We start from the raw sequence: 26,306 nt of genomic DNA on the forward strand, positions 1-26,306 counted from the left end.
AATGTAGCACTATGGGAATTAACTACTGTGGTATCATAGTGTACCACACAAGCACATGGGTAGAACACCTCTTGCAGAGGAAGAAGCAGGCAAGTTTCACCAAAGAAAATGACTTATAAATCCAGATATGAATAATGTGCAGATATAAGCTATTTAAAGGAGTACAGGGAATATATTACAACAAAAAGGACATCTTGTGTGTATGTGTGTGTGTATGTGTGGAGAGAGAGAGAGAGACAGAGAGAGAGAGAGAGAGAGAGCCCCAGCATATGATGTTTCAATATGGCGGCAACACCAATTATGAAATGAGAGGATGAGATTTGAGGCTAGTGAGGTAACAGGGACAAATGACATAGAGCCAATAAACTACACTAAGGAGTTTGAATATATCTAAAACTAATTGGGGATATTTAATAGTTACAGTTAAAGATTGCTATCAGGATGCTGGGTGGCTCAGTTAAGTGACTGACTCTTGATTTCAGCTCAGGTTGTGATCTCAGGATTTGTGAGATGGAGCCCTGCACTGTCAGCACAATGCCTGCTTAGTATTCTCTCTCTCCTTCTTCTTCTGTCCTTCCCCTGTTCTCTCTCTCTCTCTCTCTCTCTCTCTCAAAATAAATAAACTTAAAAAAATAAATAGTGATATCACAAAGCCCGCATTTTAAAAAGCTTACTTTGCTTACATGAAAACATTACATTCAAGTGTGTGTCAGGAGATAATAAACCTGTTAAAAGGTAACAGAAATTTCCATTCATGTATCTGCTGTTGAGTGGAGACCATGATACTTACTTAGATATTACAAATACTTCTGCAAATAAATAAACACTATGGCATTCAATGTACTTTAGACACCATTATGGTTGATATCAAACAAATTTATTGTTCCTTTTGTCTCAGTTGTTACTCTGAAAAGGGGGGGTTTAGAGGAGGTACCTATGATAGATAGATAGTTCATATATAAAGTATATATTATAATTCCAAAGACTGTACTTCAGAGTGACACAATTTAATTGCTTTTTATTGAAGTAGAAATTGCTAAAATCTAGAGATGGCTGAAACTAAATATACTAAATACTAAATATTATTTTTCCCTAGACAACTTAAATTAAAAATGGACACTCATGACTCATTCCTTGCCAACACAGACAGGTGAACATGTTGAGTTCTTTGTTTCAGATCATCCCACTGGCTTGTGAAAAGCTCAAGATTTGACAAGAAGTGAACTAAAAAGTTATTGGGAATTTCTGGTATTCCTTGAATAAATTTATCCTTGTCGGTCAAAGAAAATACAGATAAAAGGAGATCTAGAAGATGGATCTGAAGAAATTACAACAAAATGAAAATATTTTAATATGACCTCTTAAGTAGGAACAGACATGGGAGATATTATGAGAAAAATCAGAATTTATCTAACATGAGTTTCAAAAGAAGAGAACAGGAAGAGCCAGGAGAAGACAAGATTTGAAGAAACAAAGGTGACCAATTTCCAAAACTGGCAAATATCATATACCCTCATTTTACCAATTTTACTGTGTTTTAAGAACTAGATGTGAAAATAATCTCAACATCAATTTTATCATATGGAAACTTTAAAAACCACAAATATAAGAAACATTTTAAGATATCCAGAAAAGAAGACCATTTACAAATAAGCTACAATTTACACTGAAAATAGGCTATTCCATAGAACAATGAGAAGTAAATCAACAGAAATGAAAAAAATTATGTATTTTGTCAACATTTGGCAAAAGAATAGAAGAGCCACAAACCCCACCATCACCAAAAAAAAAGAAAGAGGATACAAACATCACAGATTATCCATAGTTACTATAACTATTACATTATAATTATTAAAAATAAATGAAAGAAACACAATGGTGAGTCTAGGAAAAGAGTCATGTATATATGAGTGCATTATATTACAGTGGCATTATTAAAAGTCCATAAGGAAATAATAAATGATTTAAGAAATGTCATCAAGAAAATGAATCATTTGTGTTAACGTGACATCAGAATCATAACATACAATAAAATAAATTATAGATGAATTAAAGGCCTTTACGTGAAAATCCAAATATAAATTTTGAGATAAAAATATATCTTTAAAAATTAGTTTTTTTAACTGACAGAGGAAGTACAAACTATAAGGAAATGATTGAAAATTTTGAACATGTTAAAAAAATAATGTGTAACAAAATTTAAAACCAATAAAATTACTATCTAGTGAAGGTAAATTTAAAAAATATATTCCAACATAAGAATGGTTTAAAAATTACTAGTCAATTCATAGAATAAACCCAAATCCCAAAAGTTATATGACAAGTTTTAATACCTTTTAAAAAATCAGGAAAATGCAAATAAAAACAAAATGAGCTACCTTTGACACTCAAAATTTAAGCATTCCTGAGAATTTGAGACATCTTTCTCACTGATTTACATTAAAAAAAATTGTATACTCTGAAATTTGAAAACATGAGAAAATTTAAAACAGAAGAAATCTAATTCTATGCATTAGATCCAAAGATTGTAATGGAAAAAGAAGTTGGCAAATCTCACTTTTCTTCAGTGAAGGAATAGATATACTGTGTTATAATCATATGGCAACTATTATATTCAGTAAGATTGATATTAGATATTGTTATGAATTGAATTACATCCCCCCACAAAGATGTTGAGTCCTAATACCCAGTGCCTATGAATGTGATCTGACTTGGAAATGTGATTAGGGTGGATCCTAATCTAATATGACTGTATTTTATAAATAGGAGAAATTTAGACCCTCTGTGAAGGTGAGAACACCTTGTGAAGAGTGGGGTTATTACTGACCTAAGCCAAAGAACTATCAGAAATATCATGGCCCTTTCAATATCACCTTGATATTGCAATTCTAGCCTTCAGAAATTTGAGACAATAAATTTCTATTGTTAAAGCCATGAAGCTTGTGGTACTTTGTTTGGTCAGTCTTAGCAAACTAACTGAGGTATCAACCTGGAATAGTTTTAAAAGCATTGAAAAAGCAAGATGTTAGAATGTGCAACATCAAGAGTGAAACTTAACATGAGTTATGGACTTAGGGTAATTATGATGTGTCACTGTCGGTTTGTCAACTGCAACAAACATACCACTCTGGTGGGTGATGTTGATAATAGGGGAGGCTTTGCATATGTAGGGGTAGGAGGTATACGGGAATCTTTGTACTTGCCTCTCAATTTTGCTGTCAACCTATAGCTGTGCGAAAAAATTAAGTGTGTACCAAAAATAAAAAAGATGAAAAATTCAAGGTATATAAAATGTTAAAGTATTTATTTTTTATTGAGGACTGTATTTGCAGTAAAACTACAAAAACACACATGCAAACAGTACACACACACTTCAGGATCTTGGTTTCTTTTAGGAAGAAACTGAAGAAGAAAGAATCAGAGTCAATTTAACTATAGAATTTTTGTTATCCTTTTTTATTTTATTTTATTTTATTTTGTTATCCTTTTTTAGAGAGTTAAAGATAATTTAAGCTAATGAGAATAAATGTTTCTATGTATTTCAGTTTATTATTAAGTACATTAATTCACATATACTTTTTAAAAAATTGTTTCACCATTACAAATTACTATAATTGAAAGTGAAACACAGAGCACTATATTACTCTACATTTCAATGTCCAGTGGACCACGATCCATAAGCAGTATTCTATAGGTAAAACCACTGTGGCCATGACACGGAGGGACTGATATTTAGAACAAGGTAAAAATCTAGTTGTCATTTGTGTTACTTGTACATTCAAAGCAGAATGGAACGTGTGATCATGTGAAATATTAGAAATAACAACTTTTGCCCTTCTAATTATGAATTGTATGAAATTATTAAATTGGAGATAATGATCAAAATATTAAAATACTGTTCTTTGAACTAAAAAACAACAGTGACACACTAACAAATTAATACAACTGTCTGAACAGAATGAAGTCACCGGCATACTGATTTCTCCATTTAATTTCCCAGCCAATGTATTTATTCACTTCTAATCTCAGAAAAGAATATACTACTCCTTAAGAACTTTAAAATATTTGTGACAAAGAATTCATGGGTACAGATTCTAAGTTACTTTTTCCTCGTCTGTTCTCTGACTTAAAATTGAAACGCAAATAGTGCTTTGCTCTTTAAGTATAACTTTATACAATCTTAAAAGAGTCTTCATGCATGAGGGAAAATGACTCTCCCGTTTTGACTAATGCCTGAAGCATTTAACAGTGAAACCTTATTCCTTACTGCAGACCTTCTAATGATACTTCAAAGACTTACAAAACACCCCAGAGGTTGTTCAGAAGTGCCCATCCTTCCGTGATAAAACCGGGCTAACAGATCAGGTGGCTTCAGTCACTTTTGTATAAGTAGCTTCTTTCTGTGGATATTTTGCATCACAAGTATTGACTATTCAAAAGGCAATAGTAGTTTTAAATTTTTTTTTAAGAATAGAAGAAAGAAAGAGGAAAACCATACTTGTTCTTACACCACATTCCTAAGTATCTTCAAAATACATGTGTTATTTCTACAAAAGAAAATAAATAATTCATCCAAAATTCTGAAACAATATCACTCTATTACATGTTAATCACACTTTACAAACCCAACTATCTACCAAAGTAAACACTTTCATTTTTGCTAGCCATTAATTATAGCGATTCAAGGTGTATTAACTCAAAGTTATATGAAAACTATATTTAAGAAACAATTCTGCACCTAAATATGACATTCAAAGGATAGAATAGCACTTATAATAACTGAATTTATAACTAAGAAAGAAACAACAATATAAAACAAGAATCAAATCAAATATATTTCTGAGCCTGGTAGAACTATTTTATCAAAAGCACTATTAAAATTATGGCAACTGTTCATAACTATAGTCAAGAGCTCTTAACACAGGATTTTTCTCCCCACTGAATAATAGCATTAACACAGCAAGACCTCTGGCACAAGGACAGTAGGCCTTATATTGTGGTCAGATACATATAAATAGGCTATTTCAGATGTTTACCACCTGAATGTTTATTTCAGATGTTGCCAATTAAGAGAAGGGGTGAACGACCAAGAATGGGAGGAGTCTGTGAAAACCTGCAGGAGGAAGCAGGCAGGGAATATTCAAAAAGCACTGGGGGACAAGGGGGTGGGGGATGTCCTTCTTTTTTTTTCCTCTAGTTTAATTGTTATAATTTTCTCCTGTAAATTTCCAATGGTCATATTACTTTTTTTAATTTAATACAATTTTCCAGCTTGATTGAAGTACGATTGACAGATAACAGTTGTACATATTAAAGGTGTGCAACAATGATGATTTAATATACGTAGACATGATCACCATAATCAAGCTAATAATGTATCTGTCACAAAATCATATGAGTTTGAGAGTTAAAACTCATATCTCATTTCATTAAAATAATTTCGGAGATGAAGATGATATTTGATTAGGTGAGTAGAGGAAATCTATCCAGTCAGTATTTTAGAATCATTAGGAAAATGGACTGTAGAGATAAAACAAAAATCCACTGAATGTGTCATGTACTTTCAGCATATACTCAAAATGGTGTGAACAATATCAATATATTTTACTGGTGAGTTTTTTTGTTAAACCAGTTCAGTAATTTCTACTTAGTGTAGCAGTAGTAAAAATTTATAATCTATTTCTGTATAATTCTTTAAACAGGAGATTAATACACATTTCTTTCTACATGAAATATTTACCTTTTACAATAAATGTCAAATAGATTAATATGCCTATTCTTAAAGTAAGTAAAAATGTAATTCATATAAAAACTTTAATGCTAAGGTATGAAAACTTATTGTGTAGTATTCATCAATTTACACACACACACACACACACACACACTGAAAAAAACAGCAGGAAAAGGGATAGCTATTTTAAGTAAGCTCGTGACAGAGACAGATCATTGTTTAAAGCAAAGTATATTCACTAGCTCAGCTAAAACACAAAATACAACAAAATAAATAATAAATATTCCATGGCTGTGGGAATTCATAAATTAAAAATTACACAGCGAAGTTTTAATGTCTGCACATTCACTTAAACTGTCATTTTCCTTGAATGCAAGTAATAAAACTAAAATGAGTGAGTAATGTATGTGTTTAAATTGAAAGGAGGAGAGCAGGAATGATGAAGAGATTAGAGTGATCAAAAACGTCACATCCAAAAACAGCTTTGCACTCTATTAATTCTGGTTTCTTTTTAGCATCTACATATTTTTAGTAAAATAACAAACATTTTTTTAAAGAAGAAGAAAAAAAATCCCCTTCAGAAAAGAAGAAAGTTGTGCTGAGCTGGTCAGCATTGATTTTCTTTCCTAGGTTTTCCATTCTCACTGAGCAATAGTTTCTAGGAAATGCTTTCTCCTGTCTTTCTCCATATAAACAATGTTCTACATACTTAGGAAAACATTTTTAAAGGAAGCTTGTGGTAATAAATGAGCATAATTTTTTGAACTATAATGAAAAAAAGAAATGTTTTATTTTCAAATGCCTTCACCTTCCAAGTAACTATTGTCAGTTAAATGCACACAGGTTTGCAATTTTGCATTCCATGGTTAACCATTTTCTGATACTCATAATGTAAGCTATTTTTGTCTCTAATTTTTCTATATTAGCACATGTGAAAATTATAGGTACTTTAAAATCCTAGTTAAAAAAGATAAATTGTCCTTAAATTGTTTATGTATAGAAATCATATTACAAAATTAGCATAGTAAAATCTAAGCAAACATGAAATATTCCACTGAGTATTGAGATTTTTTTAATATGTTTGATTTATTTGTTACCTATCTTTCTTTCCAAAAGAAGTGAAAATAAATCAATGTTAAGATTTTGATTTTTCTGCTAACTCTTTGGATCAATGAAATTTCCCTGGTAAAGCACAGAATTTCAAAAAAATAATGAAGAACTGGAAGAAAAACTATTTATTAAATTTACTGAATTAATAGTACCTAAATACAGATTACTGTGAGCAATATTCTTACCTCACAAAAACAGCATGGTTTTTCCTAATACCATCAAATCATAATATATTCTAGATTCTATAAACAGAAAATACATTAGATACAGCATTTTCAATACAAAACTTGGCCAAAGTGACAAACTTTCTTGAGAATTGAGAAAATTTAGAACCGAAATTTATATGTAGAGAACGAAAGAAAGAATGAGAGAGGGGTGGAACATAATGATTTGATCAGCTACTAGGCTAGCAAATCATTGCTTTCTCTATCAAGCTAACTTGAGTCATGTAATTGTGACTCAAGAACTCCATGTGCACAAAGCTAAGTTCTGGTGGTGAGAACAGTTGTGGGCAATCATTTAAGTAAAAATTACCAGGTTTCTAATTATCAACCATGTTTCTTGGGCATTTGCTTAGTTATGAAAATTTTCAAGGACATTTTTAATCTCATGTATTTGATTGCAAAAAAAAATGCCAGCAATGGAAGTGCTGAGGAGAAAAGATGTACAGTTGTTATGGGAAAAACAGATGAAAAATTAGTGGTGATCAAAAAGGAAAACATTATATATTCATATATGTTGCAATAATTAGATACCAAACCAAGAAAAATTCTGAAGGGCAAAGAGCAAATTCTGCAGCATGCAAAAAGTTTCGGTCCTATGCAATGTTCAATGAACCTCAGCAAATATGGAAGAAAAGTAAATCCTCAAATGGAAAATCTTTCCATATATGTTTATGAAGCTCAGATCAATGTCAGATGCCCACTAGACAAAACTTAATGCAGGAGAAGGCTAAGACTTGTTCACTAGGATTTGTTCTATTTAAAAAACAAGGATGATGAAAATCTACTCATCTTTATGTGTACAAACTAAATTTGGAAAGATTTTTTCCTCCTCGAGGAAAGATCAGATTTGAGAGCCATTCACAAGTGCATTCTTCTCCTACTTAACTGGGTAGTAAAGGCTGCCAAAAGGAAAGTTGGGAGGAGAGAGAAACTTGTTTAAAGGAAACCATGAATCAGTATGAATAACTACTATGCAAATTTTCTTGAAAATAGGGGCAATCAGAGTGAATGCCTGAACAGTGTTCTGCCAGTCTGGCACTGAAAGACCTCTCAGAAAACAGCAAAGGGGATTTCTATACCAGAGGCAGATCTTTACTGCTTTGCCTAACTTTGGCAGAGTTCACAGCACTAATTTCTGTGGTTCTATTTCTGAATCCTTTTTTACCCTGTACTTCAATATTCTTTTCCTTCGGAATGGAAGAAAAAGAAATAGTATAAAATACCCTATGATTCTAAACATGCTGTGGTAGCTGTTCTGTTTTCTCCAATTTGTTTAAAGACTAATAAAAAGGAAAAACATGCACTTTGTTTTAGAATCATTGATGAAATGTTAATGCTGATTAGTGTGTCACAAGAAGATTGTATTTTTAACTAATCACGTATGCTGCTTAATTTATGATGGGAGCGCTTGAAGGGAGCCAAGTAATTAATGGGTCTTGGAAATGTTTAATTAAAATTTTAATCAACATAAAAGGTGCATAAAACACAATTATTTTAGTCAAATATGATTCTATCAAAGTATATCAGCTATAAACGGAAAAAGCATGCTAAATAAACACACACACACAACACACCGCTATTAGTTGATTTATAATATGTCACCTATCCACTTTATCAAACTTGATTAGTAATAAATGAAAATTTTCTTTCCATTTCAAGCCATGGAAGCACGTTGATACACATGAAACCATTACTTTCTTCCTTTCAATCTGATTAAACTGTTCAGTACATGAAAATGCATAACCCCAAGATTATATTTGCTATCTCACTGCAGCAGTAAATATCATACACATTATAAATATCATTGTTTTATTAGGGTGTGATGTAAATCAGTGTAACCCACAAAGGACAGATAGAAAGAAATGATAACCATAGAACTGACCTTCCGAATACACTAATATTATTTTTCTCAGAGGTAGGAAAAAAAGGGCACTCTCACTTGTGGACTCATTTCTTCAGTAAGAAGTGAAGGGGGAGGAGTACTTTGAGTGTTACATAAAGAAACTGCACTGTGTTTGGTTACTGGAAAGGAATCTGGTATCAGCTTGCCTGGCTTGCAGACTGATCTTCTGCTAGCAAGCTCTGTGACTTAGGCAAGTTACCTAACTCAGTGTCCTCAACTGTTAAATGGGGAAAACACTATACCTAAATTATAGTGTCCTTAAAAGGACTGAAAGGTTTATTTTATGAAAGCAAAATAAGTATTCTATAAGATATATAAATAAATAATGATTTATTCTTCCCCTGTTTCTTGCACTATTGAAATAAATTTCTCCTTGAATTAAAAAAAAAATAATTTTTGTTTATTTTTGAGAGACAGAGACAGAGTGGGAGTAGGAGAGGGATTGGGGCAGAGAGCGAGTGTGACACAGAATCCGAAGCAGGCTCCGGGCTCTGAGCTGTCAGCACAGAGCCTGATGCGGGGCTTGAACCCACAAACCGCAAGATCAGGACCTGATGCGAAGTCGGATGCTTAACCAACTGAGCCACCCAGGAGCCCCAATAAATTTCTCTTTGATTTAACAATATATTCTATTTATGTTAGCTAATATCTGTTAAGAATCATTTTTTTAAGTTTTTAAAAAAAACTATTTTGAGTGAGAAAGAGAAGAAGAAAGAGAGGGGCAGATAGAAAGAGGAAGAGAGAGAATCTTAAGTAGGCTCTGCACTGTGAGTACAGAGCCCGACATGGGGCTCAACCTTATGAACTGTGAGATAGTGACATGAGCTGAAATCAAGAGTTAGCTGCTTAACCACTGAGCCACCTAGGTGCCCTACTAAGAATCATTTTTAAATAGATATCCCAGAAGAAGAGTCAAGAGCTCATATTTTCAAACCAGTGTGTTTTCCTACATGCATTACTGCTTTTCTGTTCGCTGAGGAGTCTCATAACCTAAAGCAGTGGTTTGCTAAGCATAACTCAGCACATACTACATAAGAATTAGTGTACACAATTATTAAAAATATACTTTAACCTACACTACATCTACTACATCAGGAGCCTAGATTTTTTTTTTTTGAAATGCCAGTGTAACATACAAATGTACGAAATTTAGATTCATTTTTTAGGAGTTGCTTAAGAGTAACCTTCTTAAATGGGGTCCCTATAATACGATAAATGACTATAGAAACTTTCACTGTAAGGAATTTTTTCACGTTAAAATTTTTTCTTTTCAATTATTTTGTCTTAAAAAAAGTTGAAGGAATAAAGTTAGTTTCATAGTAAGAAACATTAATGTATTTTTAATGCCTACAGAATTAAATAAAATATTTCTATTTTAGTATTAAAGCCCTCCAAAATCTTGTACCAACACACTTTTCAAAACATATAGTCTCATTGTCTCACATACAGCATCATCAAACTAGAGCATTTTAAATTCTTTATATGCTCCTGGACATACCAGTTCTCTGCTTTTACAGAGTATAATTCCACAGGCTGGCATGTTCTTTTCAATCTCAAGACATCTAGATTCTACCTTTATTTCATGACCTTATTCAAATACCATCTCCTTCATAAAACCTTTTGATTCTCTCATCTGGAAATAATTACTATTGCTTCTGAATGTCCACATTAATTTGTTAATCTCCTTAATAGAAACTACTTACAACTCTATCTTTTAGTTGCTTGTATATATCTGTAATTTCTCCTATTAAACTTTATACTCACTGAAGGCAGGAGATACGGTTTATTTCAGCATTTCAAATATTGTCTAGGACGGTATCTTTCTAATAGTAGGTATTCACAATTATTACAAACTAAAATGAATGAACAGAAATAAGGCTAATGTAAGTATCATCTATACATGATTCAATCTTTTATATAATTCATCATTTACTGATAAGATTTATTTATGCCTGCTTCACTCTATCTAGGATATGAGATTGTATTACTATTAGATGAGTTAACATCTGCATTAATATGAATTTGAATATAAAGTTATTTCTTCCAAATATTAATTTTTCAGTAATTGTAAGTGCCTATGCCATATAATGAAAATGCATGTGAATTTTCACACCTGGTTTTTCAAGAGACTAGGAATCAGTCATGATTCCTGACTAGGAATCAGGATGGTTCCTGATGAATCATCAGGAATGTTTTCACATTCTGAAACCTGCAAACAAGGTCATCAAGGAAAGCTTAATCAGAAATCTCAATTATTTTGGTTCTTGCCTGTGGAGATTATATAAGGGCCAATTACGTACTATACACACCCAAGGAGTATAATAATCATATTCTATATTTAGTTTAGTTCCTACTTCAAATTGGACCTAGAAACTAAGCAAGAGAGATAATGCATCACACTAAAGGGCTTCAATTTGAATTTTCTGATCTAACCTTCACAAGTTGTCATATCCGATCACTACAATGAAAACTAAAGAAAAAGTAAAACGGCAATTTAAAAAATTAAGCCATGGGACACCTGGATGGCTCAGTCAGTTAAGAGGCCCACTCTTGATTTCTGCTCAGGTCATGATCTCACCATGAGTTGGAATCCTATGTCAGGCTCTGTGCTGGAGCCTGTTTGGGATCCTCTCCTCTCTCTCTCTCTCTCTCTCTCTCTCTCTCTAGCCTTTCTCAAAGTAAATGAATAAACATTAACAAATAATAATTAAAAACTTAAAAATTAAGCCAGATTTATGGGAAACTACTTTCCAGTTTTCCTCAAGTGTGGTATATAATGCACAATTATTGCTCTCTGGGGATTTTCATATATCTTTCATATATCTGTATTTATAAATATTTCTATTTTACCAATTGCACAATGGAAGTATGAATGATTAGATGGAGATAAGGCCATCCTTTCTTATGAGGGTGTCAAGTCAGTGGTCTTAACCATCTAGTCATATGTGGGAGATTTACTTCTAAGCACGATTATTTTCAAATTTTCTTGTTACTTCTTTCATGCAGGATATTAAAAGAGTGAAATATATAGCATAATGATATGCAGTTCGTTGAGGTTATTTACCACTACAAATATTGCTTATATTTCCAAATATAGGAAAAATAAAATAAAAATCTAAATTTGTGTAAGCATTTAAAGTCTCTCTTTTGTTATAATGGGAATTAAAGAAACACCAAGCCACTAGAGTCAATGTTGGGGACTTAGAAATTTTTACAATGGAAACCTAAGGAAGAAGTAACTTAAAATCAGCAAAATCCAAGAAGAATCAATAAAGGTAAAATACATTTGTTGATCACCAAAAATATAGTTACCCAATCCAACATGGTTAAGACATACACATATACCTAAACAAACAAACAAACAAACAAAGGTGGGAGTGGGCTTGGTACCTAGAGCTATTATTATGAATAATAGCTATTATTATGAAACCCTACCAAAATCTTATTTTGAAATAATCCACCCTCTCTATGGAATTATCTTTGAACCTCAGCCTGGGAAATTTGAAAATAATATATTCTTAAACTCTCTTTCCAGTTGAAATACAATATCTTCAAAATAATCATGCTTTGATTTTTTAAAAAATATACACACATACATGTACATAGATCCTGGTAATGGAAATATATTTAGGAAGATTAAATATGTATGTGCTACAGAATATAACACTATGTAGTCTATTTTCAAATACGTACTATTTTATATTACATTCACACTACCAAATAAGAGTTTAAACACCTGACTGGAGATATCCAGACATAGTTTGAATCTCAGTTCCATTATTAAGTAATACTACTAAAAAAATTGCTTAGTTTCCTTATGCTTCAGTTTTCTTACCTTTAAATGAAAACTGCACTTGGGAAGCTAGAGAATTAAATAAGTACTGAATGTAAATTACTGAGCCTTGTGGGTGGAACATACTAAAAACTCAATAGCTTTTAGTTATAAATAATGACTTTTCAAGGTCAACAGCTATATAGAGTGTATACACAACAACAGCACATTTAAATATTTTACATAATATGCAGGTATTTGAAATATAGTATTACTCATTATCTTCACAGATAGGTTAATAGAAACAAATAAACTTCTAGGTGTTTACAGTAACTTTTTCAAATAATTTGCATTTGTTTGACATCTGGGAATTAGTTAATTAAACTAAATGTATGTTTCTCTCATTGTCTATAATAGTAATGGTAGAAGAGGTTGTTTGTATTTGTGTGTGAACATGTAACTGTGTGTGTGTATGTATACATATTTGAGTGTGTGCATGTTTGAGATGAAATAAGAGGGATGAAGAATTAGATTATACAGCAAATTTTATTAGAGATAGTATTTTTTGTGATTTGGTACTCAGGTTTCGTATGTAAACATTTCACAATAATTATACTGTGAGCAATCACTGATTTACTATCAATGTCATATGTTCTATGTGTGATAAAATATCCACAAACACTTAGAAAAAAAACATAAACATTTACTACAAATTTTTGCATGATCAATGCACTTTCATTTATTATAAATATCTCTTCAATGTTATACCACATCCCTGAATTTTAACATTTTGAGATTTGCATTCACTTATTAACAAACCAACAATTATACTGTCTTTCTCTCTCTGAAAAATAAATAAAACATTTTTAAAAAATTTTAAAAGGGGCGCCTGGGTGGCTGAGTTGGTTAAGCATTGACTTCTGCTAAGGTCATGATCTCGCGGTTCGCGAGTTCGAGCCCTGCTTGGGGCTCTGTACTGTCAGCTCGGAGCCTGGAGCCTGCTTTGGATTCTGTGTCTCCCTCTCTCTCTGCCCTTCCTCTGCTCGCACTCTGTCTCTCTCTCTCTCTCTCTCAAAAACAAATAAAACATTTAAAATAATTTTTAAAAACAAACCAACAATTACCAAAAAGAGATGTACTGCAAATCCACAGGTAGCCATCAAGACTACAGTAAAGTCTAAACCTAGGATGTTTTGTGCTGAGGATTTTAAGTCTAGGCACAATTAATGATATCTTTATATCAATATATCATTATATCCTTATTTGGCTATCTAGTTTTTATGTTTGTTGTATGTTTGCATGTTTGTTTTTCTGTAATTTATTCATAGATACTAAATCACTGTAAATGACAAGTATTTGCACAGAAAAGTTATATATCTAAATTTACCATTCTTTCAAAGGACTTCCATTTTGCTCTAGCATATTTTTGACATTCAGGTTTGCTGAACATATAACAGGTAAATTAATAATGATTCCTCAACATTATCTTGTGTTATTTTTTAAAGTATTTATTTTAAAATATTATTCATACAAAAATTTCACTAAAACGTATCACAAAAGAGCAGATTAATGGAGGAGATGGAAAATAAAGGCTATTAGTCAAACTATCTAGCTTATAATGCTATAACTCATGACTTTCATAAAAGATATATAAACTTTGCAGCCTCAGATACAAATGGCACATTTAATGGGTAGGACAAAACTTCACTGACAGCTTCAAAAATGGGGTACATTTAAAAATGAGAGATAAAAATCTTAAGCTTTAGAATATGGACATAAAAATGTTATGAAATACAAGAAAGAACAGAATGAGAATAAAAGCTAATGATACATTATCATGAAAGAAACTCAGGTCCGGTCTGCAGAGATACAGTGACATAATATAATTAATATTGAATAATTATGCAGTTAGCCAAGGAGAACATGGCTGTACTGGAGGAATTAAGCACATGCATACCAAAAAGGATGAAGAGAGTTTGACAGATTGACAGAGTGATCTAGATGATGATGAAGTAATGTTCATTAAGTGCTTAAAGTAGTTGGAGTATTTTGTAAACACACCAGAGATACTGGCTATTTTTTTGATTGCCGATCAAAGAAATTTGGTGACTTAGAACAGCAATGATTTACTATTTCTCATAATTCTAAGCATTGGCTGGGTGATTCATCTGCTGTTCTTTACTGGAATTACTGTCATGGGTACATTTATTTTGCAGAACTCTTGGGCAGTAGGCTTATTCCACATTGCCTCACCCCCAAGTTAGGGCTTCCTGTGGGAAGGTTGGAGGAGCCCTCTTTCTTCAGGTGCTCTCACATCCTCAAGAAAGCTAGAGCAGACTTCTTCAGAACATGTTCCAAGAGGGTGGGAGAGAAAGCTGTAGGTCTTTAGAGGCCTTGGACACAGAATTTACATATCACTTCCACTGCATTCTATAGTTAACAAAAGTCACAAACAGGCCCAGGTATAAGGGTTGGAGAAATAGACTCTACCTCTGGATGGAAGGAGTTTTAAGAATTTATGGCCATGTTTTTATATCCTACCATAGCCATTATTTTTATTCTAGAAATTAGAAGCTTAAACAAATCGCTATGTACATATAGAAAAAAGAAAACAAACACTTTATTGAGGGTTCTAAAAAAGTTATGATAGTAAATGCAATCTTGAGAATATAAAATACTTAATAGCCATGACCCATAAGAAAATAATTTTAATATTTCCTCAAAAGATCAGTGTATAGTACACAGAAGTGAGTATCATTTTATATTTTTATTGTTGAGGTTGTAACTTATGTTTACTATTTGACAAAAAGAAATATTGCGAAATGAAAATATGCATATATAATTTATATTTGCAAATAAACTGAACAGTACTGGTTACACTTCTTTCAATGAAGATGTGATCACTTGTAATATATGTGTTCTTCTGTAATGCACATTTATTCATTCCATATCCCAGACAAAGCCATTGGGAAGCCATTCAACACAGAGGATTCTTTACTTGGGCATTTAACAGTGACATTAACAAGGATGGAATTCCTGGTTTCAGTGATATCTGTAAATCTTTTTGTCCAAATTGGATTTTATTTATTTGATATGCCATAGCAATGAGTTTGAAACAAGTCTACGGAAGTTGTAAGAAACATCACTTTTGTTAATAAAAAATCTTCCAAGCAGTAGGAATCTTTTTAAGTCAGTGTTTGCAGTATTAGAAATGAAAAGCATCAAAGAGATCAACGAGGTGAAATGTGAAGAGCACCCACCGACTGGGAATTCTGGGGACATGGGTGCCACAGCACTGGACCTTCCAATGACTGAGTAGCGTTTGACAATTACTTAATGCTCTACTGTCCTCATTTAAACACAAATCCATTTAGATGTTGTCAAAAGTCATTGTTTACAATGTGAATCATACAAAAAACCTTTTATGGGATTTTTCTCTTGTCATTTAGTTATTTATTTTACATGACTATTTTTCTCTTGGCCTAGGTAGGAATATATTTAAGATTTAATGCCAGACAATGTGTGCCTATGTGCACAGAGATTCTGAGAAGGAATAAAAAAGCTATGGCCACAACTCTTAAATGTAGACATCAAAGACGACTCTGCAAATTAGTGCAAAATCTTTCCTTACTCTTAAATTTAAAATTCATCTATAAATTTCTTCTTCACTAATTAAGGCTTAACAAATGATTTTGTTAATCTACTTGTTTTTGCACACACACAGAAAAAAAATCCCACACCCATTAAAGAGTGTAATAATCTGAAATGCACTTTTACTTCTAGACCTCCTAAAGCTGTGCCTTTCACCTATTTGAAGAAGAGCAAAGCCATAGTTTCAGAGTATGATGAAGAATACAAACGAAACTCCAGGCATATAATAAAGTAATAAATACTTGAAAATGTACAGCACAGGAGTTCTGCAAATGTGCACTGATTGGCCTCAGTTTTATTCATTATAAATAATTAAGTTTGAAAACTCGTCAGTCTTCTCTTATGTAGATTATTTTCTATAATTTTTTCTTCATATTCAGAGCCAATTTTAAGTGACTGGCATGCCTACAAATTAAAAAGAAGATATGTGAATTCTGCCTCAAGGAACTGATAAAGCAACACAAAGGACAAGCAGGCACTTTTATTTTAAGGCACTTAATTAACCTAACCTAAATAGATAATAATTTACACAATCTTACAAAGAATTAAAAGAACAAAAAGCTGTGATAGTTTCACCTAACAATGATTTTGATGTAACACCTTATGAAATAATTTAATTGTGGAGTTGAATAATGCATGCACCATGAGGTACAACAGTATTTTAACTGTTTTAAGAGGAAATCAGGCAAGATTATTTAAAATGAAGAAACTGTGACTGTAAATTGGCAAAATTAGGATAATTCCATCTGAATACCAAAGTTTCTTTTGGGTGCCTGAAGAGTCAGGAAGAACTGGTCTTAGTATTTACAGGAGATCAGGTCTCTACTGATAAAATGAGATTAAAAAATAATTCCTGATTTTGAAAATTAATAACATTTCAATGAATGGCATTCATTTACTTAATCATTTAAACTACTTATGAACATTTATTATATATTAGAACCATTCAGGACACTGAGGATTCAGTTATGAATAAAGCATGTATAATCTCTGCCCTTAAGCAGCTTAAAGCATAGGGGGAGTGACTTATGAGAAAGCAAATTGCAACACATTTGTATGTAAGGGAAGAAAGTGCCAGAACTCTGAAGTGAGGCCTCATCTCAGATTTGATGAATCAAAGACAGCTTCCTTAAAGAAGTCAGCGTAGATAAAAGATAAAGATTGAGTAGGAGCTAATCAATCAAAAAGTGGAGGTAGTAAGAGGCTAGGGGATGTCTCTCACATGGGGTCCTCTGATGTCCAATTATGTAATGACATCTTTTAATGCAAGGTAAGCAAATAATTTGAGCAAAAAGAAGAGGTCATTGTTTTGCTTGATAAAACAATATATCTTGGGATTTTCAAAGACAAATATGTATTTGTAAAAATACACCTTTCAAGAATTTTAGTTATTCATGCATTAACTCATTCTTCTAACAATAATAAATAATTATCAAGTTCTTCCTATGTACAAGTACCTTTCTCGGCAAGAAATTATAGTAAACTTCCTGCATTAAGGGAACTTACATTCTCAAGGTGAGACAAAAAGTATACCAACTAAATAATTTATACAGTGTTAGAAAGTGATATGTGCTGTGAAAAAAAAAAACTCAATATGTAGAATAAAAAAGGTCAGAGTGAGGGAGACTGTGCATGTGTGTGTGTGTGTGTGTGTGCATGCACACCCATGCAAAAGCATATACATACAATATCAAAGAGGATGTCATGAAACACTTCGGAAAAAAAATATTTGAGAAAAATGTATTTATGATGTTAAAGTTGAAAGATGTATGGATATTTGAGGGAAGATGGTTTTAGGCGGAAGTAACAGCAACTATAAAAGTCCTGAGGCTGCTACATTCCTGGGAAGTTCAGTGATAAGCAAGGAGGCAACTGTACCTGGAAAGTAAGTGGGTAAAAAAGTATTGGGAGATGAGGTCAGCCAGAGAAGCAGTAAAAGTCCAGACACTACAGATCCATGTCTTTTACTTTGAGCAAGATAGGGAGTCAGTAGAATGTTTTGAGCAAGGAAGTGATATCATTTGACACATTTTAAAGAGATACCTGTGGCTGCTATGTGGAAAATAAATTATAAAGATCTGAAAGAAAAATAAAGGGATTAATTAGGAAACCACTGCAATAATTTAGTTACAAAATAACAGGTTTGAATCACAGTACTAACAATGGAATGGGTGGGAAATAACTGAACTATACATTCATTTAAGTATAGAATGGGTGGATTTAGTGATGGTTGGGTGTGGAGAAGAGGGAGGAAAAACATCTAAAAGGACTCCAAGATTATGGCCACTCCCAAACATTTCCTGATGATAAATGATTGTAAGCGGAGACTTTTTGTACAGGTTACTTCTCTCTCTCTTAATTTTTATGGGCAACAATCCTGTTATTAAAGTCAGATACTTAGGCAGGATGGAGTCATTCTTTCTGTAGTACTTCCCTTCCCTTCTAGGTAAGCCACCTCAGTGTATTTGAGCTGATAGTTGTCCACATGAGTTCCCCACATATTTTTCACATCTGGGAGCAGAAAGCATAAATGAGACATGCAAAAGTGACAGCCCCTTAACCACCAATGAGATAAACAAGGTAGTTATTCAAAAAATAGATAAAAGAGATGGCACTCAAGCAGAATGAGACTTTACTTTGCCATTTGCTTCCAAATGGACCATACCCATAACAAACCTAAGCAAATTGATGAACTTGTCTTCCATTCAGTGGGATAAGCAAGAGAGAAATGGTTTAATGCCAACCAGTCAGAACAACACATATGAATGTCAGAAAGCACTAGAGAGCTTCCATGCCTAGAAAATAAACCAGAGGCATTAATGTGATTGCAGAATCTTTTGGACTGGACCAGCCTTGTGACTTTTTTCAGCCAGTAGAAAGCAACATGTGACATCTTATTTTTCTTGGAAACCCGACTTCAACAAAGAGACAAACTACAGATTGAAAGACCATATGGAGAAAAGCCCAGATATCCCAACCGAGTCCTTCCTAAATAAGTCAGTTTGCTGATTCAATGTAATCACAAGGGTGCATAAGAATGAAGAAGGAGGCAGAAGAGGAAGTCAGGGAAAGGAAATGCAAAAAGGGCTTAAGCCAACATTGCTGGCTTAGAGGTTGGAGAGGGGCCCACAAGCTGAAGAATGCAGGCATCTTCTAGAAGCTGCAAAGACAGTTTATGACCCCCAAGAGAAAACATGGCTTTGTGGAGATTCTTGATTTTATCCTAATGAGATCCCGTTGGACTCTGACTTAACAGAAATTTATGCTAAAAATTTATGTTGTTTAAGACACTAATTTTGTGCTAATTTGTTGCAACAGCCATAGAAACCTAATATAGTCAACTATCCAACCAACAGCTGTGTAGGAAGGAGTAAGTAGTCTGAGGCAAGATGAAATACCTAGCAGATATGTAGACTGATGAACAAAAATAGTCATTTACTGGGGCACCTGGGTGACTCTGTTGGTGTTAGAATTTGGCTACAATTTGGCTCAGGTCATGATCCTGTGGTTCGTGAGTTCCAGCCCTGCATCAGGTTCTGTGCTGACAGCTCAGAGCCTGGAACCTGCTTCAGATTCTATGTCTCCTTCTCTCTCTCTGGCCCTCCCCTACTCATGTTCTATCTGTCTCTCTCAAAAATAAACATTAAAAAAATAGTCATTTATTATAGGTGAAATAGATAAAGGGAGTTAAGGATATATTTGTGATGAATCCTAAGAAATATATAAGACTGTTGACTCATCATATTGTAAAAAAAATAAAAAATAGTTATTTTAAGTCACTGAATTTGAGTGAGTTTGCTATATATCCACAGTCATGCATGTTTGTGGAGTGAAATATCCTAATTTTTTTTTGAGAAAAGAAAAGTCTCCAGGGCAGAACTTTGAGGACTAAAAATGTACAAATTGATGGGTATAATAAAATAAATTACAAAATGAAATGCAAAAAAAATCCAAAAAAGAAATTTGTTTTTCAAAAAAGAAGGGCTAGGTGTTCCAGGAGCTGAGTGTTTCATGAAGACACTTGAAATACTATTAGACAATCTTTCATAAAACATTTATGGATTAGAATAAAGAACACTGCATGTGGCCAAGAAAACAAGCTGAGTTCTAATCCCCAAGTGCATTCCGTGTACCCTCTATTGTGCCACAGTTTCAGTTTTGATGGGATTGACTCTGGGGCATTCTTGGAAAGGCCAAGGGGTGGTCTATGGGGAATGCGCCAGTTGGTTTATTCCCAACACCTCGTCACAGTGATGGGTTCAGTTCAGTCTTTCAAGCTGGCCCCTGTTAATGAAATCTAGGAGTCTTGGTTGATAAATGGAGGGCAAGGAATTTCCTTCTTTCTGGTATGATGTGTTATATGAGGTCTGGAATTTGCTACAGCTATTTTACTACCATGGGAGAATTCCATCCTAAGCCAAAGCAGATCCAGAAGAAGGTTAAGCAGTATAAATCTTGGAAAAACAGAGCCTGATCCATGACCAAACTCTTCCTGAAACGTGTACCTTTCAATGATGAAATATATTTTCTGTATTGTTTAAATACATTCTAGTTGAAGTTATGTTACTTACAACTTCCTGGCTACTGTAGAGTCAAGCAACTATGACTTTAAAGCTCTAGTCTATTACTTGTGTGCAAAATAGAGAAACAGCTTAAATATTTCAATGAATTGGTATGAGGAATAAATAAGATAATGAATGGGTGATCTCTTCTGTTTTTTGTATTTTAGAAAATATCATGTATGAAAAAAATGGCTCTTATATAGGAGAATTCAAAAACCAAAGTCATGGTTGTATTAGATGAATGTGAAATCCATTTAGTTTCTCAGAACAAAAGGTAAGGGTTGAATGTAGGTGAGGAATGTGAGGGCTATTGCATTACTATTTGGGAGAGGACCAGTTTCAGGAATAAAGGATAAATTACGTTGCTATTTCCAATCTCACCAAAGATATTTTAGATATTTTGTTAAAGAGATGTAGTTAACATGTCTCTATAAATTTGGAACAACTTGGCATATAGAGTCACGTGTTTCTACTACAATCATTATTATTATTGCCAACATTTTTAAGTGTAAAAAACATTTAGTCAAGAATTTTATGATAAATTTTGATTCAATATGAAAAAACTATTCACATTGCTAAGACAAAACAAATAAAATCAAGGAAGGGTAAATTGTTGTTAAACCAGAGTCTAATTGTACTATCAAAGTCATTTTCTAACAAAACAAACAGTAGTTGTTTTTCAAAACAGTCATGGTTAGTCCTTATAAAGTTTCATACAATTTTGAGTCCAAAAATCTCATCTCATATGGAATTAACTAAAAAAGACTGTGAGATATCTTGTAAACACATAATAGTAGAACATTTATTTTCTCTGCTGCCTTATAATAATTAAGTTTGTGAATACTTTATCTACAATAACCAAGTTTGTGAATACCATCTCTAACCACCAACTTTGTGAATACTGTCTCTAATAACCAACTTTGTGAATACTATCACTAATAACCACGTTTGTGAATACTATCTGTACAATAACCAAATTTGTGAATACTATCTTCCCAATTAAAGGCAGCAGAGTAACATACAGTGTTGGATTTCTTCTTTAAAAGAGATAAAGTAATGGTAGGGCCAGAAATATTAATAATAAGACTTTAAAAAGTAAAGTCATGCTACATGACATTAAAGTCTCCTACCAACTACATAAGGTGTGATGCACAGTTTTAAGGGGCAACCCACTGATGTTTTCAGTCCTAATCCCCTGAGATATATACATAAATCCCATGGACAACTGAATGACTAGTGTCTCTCTGAAAGTATCAATATCAGCATCATATTAAAAATGTTAAAAATTACTCATTTAATTTTTGAATCCTTTTATTCTCACACATAATTTTGATTGTTTAAAAAATAAATCACTAAGCTACTACCACAATACCCATTACCATGATAACTTTGAAATACTACCAATTTACTTTTTAGAGACAGTTTTTTTTTTTTTCTGTATAAAATAGAACTATTTCAGTGATACGGGTGGCTCAGTCAGTTAAGCATCCAATTCTTGATTTTGGCTCAGGTCATGATCTCCTGGTTCATGGGATCAAGCCCCATGTCAAGCTCCATGCTTGGGATGCAGATGCTCTCTCTCCCTTTGTCTCTCTCTGCCCCTCCCCCCATTAGAGAAAGTGCTTTCTGTCTCAAAATAAATGAACTTAAAAAAATTAAAAACAACTAAAATAAAATAGAAGTATTTCCCTTTATATCTATAGAGGGTTAGTTAAGTATAACTAATAACAAAGGAAGACTTATTAATAAGAGTAGACTATTGGGGCACCTGGGTGACTCAGTTGGTTGAGCATCTGACTTAGACTCAGGTCATGATCTCACAGTTTGTGAGTTCGAACCCCACGTCGGGCTCTGTGCTGGCAGCTCAGAGCCTGAAGCCTGCTTCGGATTCTATCTTCCTCTCTTTCTGCCCTTCCTCTGCTCACTCTGTCTCTCAAAAATAAATAAACTAGAACAATAAACAAAAAAATAAACAAAAGAAATAAACAAAAAAAATTAGAAAAAAGTAAGAGACTATTGATGACAGAAATTATAACCTGAAAGATTAATACTTTATAGGATAATAAAAGTTTTCATCTTTGAATATCATTTACTATTTTATCAGGGAAAAATAAAAACTACTTAAAAAATAGAGATCCTCTAAATTCACTTTATTACTTTTTTAAAACTTTTTGAGTATCGTTGGCACACAATGTTACATTAGTTTCAGTTGTACGGCAGTGATTCAATATCTCTGTATGTTATATTCACCACAAGTATAGCCACCCTCTGTCACCATATGTTATTGCAATATTATTGATTCTATTTATTCCTATGACTTATTCGTTCCATAAATGGAAGCCAGTATCCCTCATTCCTCTTCACCGATTTTGCTCATTTTTCCAACCCCTGTTCCTCTGGCAACCATCAGTTTGTTCTGTGTATTTACAGGTTTGATTTTGCTTTTTGTCTGTGTACTCATTTGTCTTGTTTTCATTTTTCACATAGGAGTGAAATCATATATTTGCTTTTGCACTTAGCATAATATCCTCTAGGTCCATCTATGCTCTCAGAAATGTCAAAATCTCATTTTTAATGCTGCATAATATTCTAATGTATGTATAGGTGTATATTTATTCATTTATCTAGTGATGAACACATAGGTTGCTCCATATCTTATCTCTACACAGAAGGGTATATATATCTTTTTGAATTAGTGCTTTCATTTTCTTTGAGTAAATACCCAGCAGTGGAATTATTGGGTCAAATGGTATTTCTATGTTTAATTTTTTGAGCCCCGCCCCCAATACAGTTTTCCACAGTGGCTGTACCAGTTTACATTCCCATCAAGAGTGCACGAAAGTTACTTTTTCTCCACATCCTTGCCAATACTTGTTATTTTTTGTCCTTTTTTAGTAATTCTGACACGTACTTTGAATAGGCAGATATAACTAAAGCAGAAAAACTGCACAGTTGCAATAATATTTATTTATATTTGATCTGTACCACAAGTCTAAAGGAAATCATTGCTTTATTCATAATTTAAACATCAGTTTGCAAAGCCTCCTAAGCTTGAAGATTAAATAAACTAGCCTCTCTTTTTTTACTAATGGAGGAAAATTTGTAAAAAGATCAAAAAGCTAGCACTCAAAGTATATTTTGTTTAATGGAAAATATTCCTATCTTCAAAAAAAGTCCTCAAGTTAGATGCTTGTTTTGATAAAGAAGATACTAGGACCATTGTGTCAAGCTACAAAATAGCTTGTTCAGCTGCATTCCAAAAATGTGTCAAGTATACTTTCAATTATTAATAAAATTAGATATACTTTCAATTATTAATATAATTAGATAGAACAGAGTAAATGAAAGTGCTCTCCACAGTCAAATAATCTTAGGATATTTTTTTTCTCACTTCATTTTGTGTTAGTATATCACTCAACAATAGGCCATTATCAGTAAAGATTATTATGCTTTCTTGATGTTTACCAAACAAGGCATGACCATTTAAATAGACATAAAGGCAGTTAAAAAGTGGTTTGTCAACTATTTTTAATAAATGAACCTGTATATCATGACTAGTGGATTTGAATGAACGACTTTACAGATGTACATGTGATAAAGGAGACAAAATAGAAAAAAAAAGATAATGTGAAGTCAACAAGTCAATGCATAATGTCATTCAGAGATGAATCTGATGCTATTATTTCTCAGTTTAATATCCAAATTGTCATTAATTCTTTTCTAATTGTTTTCCTTTTTAGACCTTATTTAATTCTTCAGTGGGCAGATAAAATAGTGTAAGGATGAAACATGTCTTCAAATACTTGTGTACCTTTTAGAATGCTCAATAGAGTATAATGAATGCAGGAGGTACTGAATAAATATTGTGTATTTGAATGCATGACAGTCCATTTTGGGAAAATAACATGAACAAGTCATTCCAATAAATTGTGCAAAAAATTCGTATTCTAAGTAAACTTTGTTTTGAACTTAATAGACAATTCAGGCGTATGCTTAATTTAAACATGATTTTGCATCTATGGTTTCACTATTATAATACATCTAAAGAGCACACCAAGAAGATTTACATGATACCAGGCCATTGGGAATGCTTTTGAAACTTAGTTCTCAAGGACTAGTAATAAAGGGCAATGGCAATTCAGAGTAAAGGTTCTAAAGAAATTGATATTCTATGCATATCAATCTACAATATGCATCTTTACGCAAATAAGTTCATAGCATACATGCCAATGAGATAAATGATTGAATAGTTCAAATGCTGAGCTGCTCTGATTCTGAGCTGAGCCACAAGAATGTTTGATGGTTCACAGAGGAAATGGATCATTGACCATGTTTCTGTTGAATAGGAAATCAGCTTGCAACCAGAACTGACAGGAAAGAGCAGTTTAAAACCAGCTTGCAGGTGAGCAATGGGCAAAATAGAGTAACTAGATTAGAGGGAAAGAATAGTATTAACAAAATCCTTGCTGGTGTGAAAACAGACTGTCAGCAGATATTTTGTAGACAGCTTTAGGGAAAAAGCAACATCAAGCAAACCTGATTAAGGAGTTGTCACTATTTGCGTAGAGAGGAAGGATAGGAAAGAAATATCAGAACCTCTCACAAGTATCATTGTTTTTAAATGGGGCCAAACCTACCCTGCAGCAGAATCATTAGCTGTGTGTGTGTGTGTGTGTGTGTGTGTGTATCAGAGAGAAAGAGAGAGAGAGAGACAGACAGAGAGACAGAGACAGAGACAGAAACAGACAGAGAGAGAGACAGAGAGACAGAGAGAGAATATGCAGATTATCAGGCCCTTCTGTGGATATATTGAATCACAAATTGAGGTGTGGAGTCCTTAAACACATTAAGACTGAAAATATCATGTATTGCCCTTAAATGGCACAGCAATCATTACATAAAATTCTTCTCTAGAATGGGTTCAATCATCCTCAGTGAATTCTTTTGTCAAGATTGGAGTGTCTAAAGAAGAGAGGTTAAGAAAGCAGGCACACCAGCAGATTGGTGGACCTTAAATAACAATATTTTATTTTAAAGTCCTGGAGAACATAAACCTATGAATTACAATTAGGGCTCTGCCTCTGGATCCTTAATTTATAAATAAATAAATAAATAAATAAATAACACCCAACACAAACAAAAATTTGGTTCAGAATTTTTTGAAGACTTCCAAAAATCTTTAAAACACATTATACATCAACATTACTACCAGTAACTGGAATTATAACACTAATTTGCATAATATGGAAACCCATTCATTTATAAACTGAACAAACACAAGTGTTAGGCACTGTTGTGACCCTAAGGCAAGTCCAGAAACACAGACGAGAGAGAAAATAGTTACAGTGCTTCG

At 33.0% G+C, this 26,306-nt stretch overlaps 1 protein-coding gene across 5 annotated transcripts in view; it reads right to left on the reverse strand.

Annotated features, from left to right (window-relative positions):
- The window catches only part of EPHA5 (EPH receptor A5), a 340,575-nt gene that overhangs the window by 125,333 nt on the left and 188,936 nt on the right, over positions 1-26,306 (reverse strand). Inside the window, exon 5 of one of the 5 annotated variants that reach the window (XR_007457774.1) lies at positions 1-26,306. This exon is cut by the window's right edge and continues 10,057 nt beyond it. The exons of the other annotated variants lie outside the window; for them this stretch is intronic. The gene's annotated coding sequence lies outside the window, so the exon portion shown is untranslated. 5 annotated transcript variants of the gene reach the window in all.

Source organism: Panthera uncia, chromosome B1, assembly GCF_023721935.1.
Source record: "Panthera uncia isolate 11264 chromosome B1, Puncia_PCG_1.0, whole genome shotgun sequence".
Lineage (NCBI taxonomy): Eukaryota > Metazoa > Chordata > Mammalia > Carnivora > Felidae > Panthera > Panthera uncia.